This window comes from Chrysochloris asiatica, unplaced genomic scaffold (assembly GCF_000296735.1).
Source record: "Chrysochloris asiatica unplaced genomic scaffold, ChrAsi1.0 scaffold00335, whole genome shotgun sequence".
NCBI classification, from domain to species: domain Eukaryota; kingdom Metazoa; phylum Chordata; class Mammalia; order Afrosoricida; family Chrysochloridae; genus Chrysochloris; species Chrysochloris asiatica.
This window is the reverse complement of record NW_006408853.1, coordinates 1,702,376-1,705,730: the sequence shown is the minus strand read 5'-3', so window position 1 is coordinate 1,705,730 and position 3,355 is coordinate 1,702,376.

The window sequence follows — 3,355 nt, the reverse complement described above, 5'->3', positions numbered from 1 at the left end:
TCATTGGCTCTTGATCATATGCTACCTCTTGAAATGGTTGAACATTAACCATTTCCTTTTGGTACAGTGACTCTGTATTCTTTCCATCTTCTTTTGATGCTTTCTGCAACATTCAATAATTTGCCCAAAGTATCTTTCAATAACGAATGTCGAGGCTTGAATTTTTCTTTAGTTCCCCCAGTTTGAGAAATGTTGAGCATATTCTTCCATCTTGATTTTCTGATTCCAGATCTTTGCATATTTTATTGTAATATTTGGCTTTATCTTCTCGGGCTGATCTTTGAAATTTTCTGTTCAGCTCTGGGATCTCCTCATTTCTTCCATTTGCTTTAGCATTTCTACACTGGTGAGCAAGTTTCAGTGTCTCTTCTGACATCCATTTTGACATTTTCCTTTTTCTTGTCTTCTCAATGACTTTTTGCTTTCTTCATGAATGATGTTCTTGATGTCATCCCACAATTCTTCTGGTCTTCATGCTTTACTATCTAATGCATCAAATCTATTCTTCAGAAGATCTCTAAGTTCAGGTGGGATATACTCAAGTTCATCATTTAGCTTTCGTGGACTTAAAAATTTTTTTTCTTCGGTTTAGGCCTAAACTAGCATATGAGTAATTGATGGTCTGCTCCACAGTGTGCCCTTGGCCTTGTTTTTGCTGATGATATGGCTCTTTCCCACCATCTCTTTCCACAGATGTAGGCAATTTAATTTCTTTGTGTTCCATCTGGTGAGGTCCATGTTTATAGTCATCTTTTATGTTGATTAAAAAAGGTTTTTGCAATGAGCAAGTCACAGGTCTTGCAAAATTCTATCATGCGATTTCCAGTATCATTTCTATAATCAATGCCATATTTTCCAACTACTGATCTTTCCTGTTTGTTTCCAACCTTTGCATTCTAATCATCAGTAATTATCAATGCATTGCATGTTTGGTCAATTTCAGAGTATAGAGTTTGGTAGAATTCTTCAGTTTCATCATCACTGGTTTTAGTGGTTGGTGCATAAATTTGAATAATAATGGTTAACTGGATTTCTTTTATTGTTGTTGTGAAATGCCATCGAGTCAGTTCAGACCCATAGTGACCCTGTATAGGATTTCCGCAAAGTAGGCATATGGATGTTATCCTATCACAGACAGCATTATACTTCATGACAGATCTTAATATATTCTTTTTTATGATAAATTCTATGCCGTTCCTCTTCAATTTGTCATTCCCAGCACCATGTGATTGTCAGATTCAAAATGGCCAATGCCAATCCATTTCAGGTCACTCATGCCTAGGACATCAATGTTTATGCAGTCCATTTCATTTTTGACAATTTCCAATTTTCTAGAATCATACTTAGTCCATTCCATGTTCTGATTATTAATAGATGCTTACAGCGGTTTCCCTTCATTTTAAGTTGTATCCCATCAGCAAAAGAAAGTCCCATTCACATCATCACAGAAGAAGAGGCAGCTCTTCTTTTGTCAGATTTTGAGTGCCTTCCAACCTGAGGGACTCATCTTCTGACACAATAGCTAACAATATTCTGGTGCTTTTCATCATGTCTCAATATTTGGTAAATCTGTTGCTGACAGTGTTCCACTATTATTCATAAGATTTTCAGTGACTAAATATTTGGAAGTAGTCTGTCTCTCTTTCTTCCTAGTCTGTCTTCATCTGGAAGCTCATCTAAAACCTGTCCATCATTAGTTACCATCTGGCATTCAAAATACCTGTGGTATAGCTTCCAGAATCACAGCAGTACACAAGCCAACACAATACAACAAACTGAAGGATGAGTTGTGGTGAATCAACTTGAATTTACCAATTATTTGATAGTAATCTCTCATTCCTACCCTTCCTTACTTGTCAACTTTATTTTCTTGCTTGTAGAGAAATGCTATAGAAGTTTCAGATCTTTTATCCCACACATCAACTCCATGTAGAAAAGATAACATCTCTTCCAGTGGCTTTAAGAGACACTTTGTTTCCCAGAAGTCCCAAGAATCTCATTTATATTCTCACTGGGTTGAAAATTGGTATGACAGCAAATGACAAAATGAGGACAGCACATACTATGCCTTGAATTACATTGCTGTAATCTGATCTGGCTCTTTCTGGATTTCTCATCCTAAACTCTTTCCTCACCATCCTTGGAGTTATTTCACCTTTCCTAGTTTGATCATCTGTTTTCTGTATTCTGTTTCTCACCCTTTATTTCCCTTATTAGTTTAGTAGATTCCTGAGAAAAGGTATATACGAATTACATTGTCTGTATCTTAATAGTCAGGAAATATCCCCTTGATTGCTAGTTTGGCTATATATAGAATTCTTGGAAGATAGCCAAATTGATTTCTATATAAGAAATAAATTTCTCCCTGAACATTGAACTTATGGGTTTCTAGATTTCAGTATTGCTACTGAAATACCCAAGGTCCTAGTGTGGCACAGTAGGATACGCACTGGGATGCCAACTGCAAAGTCACTGGTTCAAACCCTACAGGGTCACTATGAGTTGAAACCGACTTGAAGACAATTAACAGCAACAACAACTGAGATATTCTCATTTGTTTTGATTACTTCTCTTTTTTTATGTTGATTCCTAAAAGCTTATCAAATCTTCTCTCTGTGACCAATATTTTGAAATTTAGCCTTAATGGATTTAGTACATGTCTGTATTCCTATATTTTGCTGGGTTTTTTATTAGCCTCTTTATTTATTTGGGAGGAGGGGGATCATGTCTTCCAGTGCTGAAAAAACTTGAATTATTTTATTCCTCAACTTTGTTTTATTAGTTCTCTCTTTCTGTGACTCTGTATTTCTTTGAGAAATTTTTAAATGTTTACTTCTCTATGTAACTATGGTGCTGTGAATTTACTCATTATGTCATTTATATCCAAAGTCTTCTTAACTCCCACCAGTGATTAGGTTGGGCCATGTAAATAGGGCATACAAGACTCTGATGTTGTAACTGATTAGATTTGCCATCCTGCTAGCTTAAAAGAAGTTGTCTCAAAAACAAGAAGAGATGATCCCTGTACCATCAAGAAAGAGCTATGAGCAGAGTGTGAGATCCCTACCTGGAAAGCAGAGGCAGCAGCAAAGAGAGACAGAGATACTGTAGGCTTCCCAGGCCATGGACTGAGTAAAGCTGAAGGCCTATGGAATAACAAGATGTGTTCTTTGGACATGTACAGGACAGAGGGAAAGAGGTCACATGGTCAAGAGGCCAAAGACAAGAGTGAAGTGTGCTTGCAATACTGCAGAGAAGTGGTGTTTCTGACTGAAGAACTGCTGCATCCTGAGTTGTTTCTGATCCTGAATTGTATCCTGTTCACTTTTCTAATAAACCCCATAATCATGAGTCC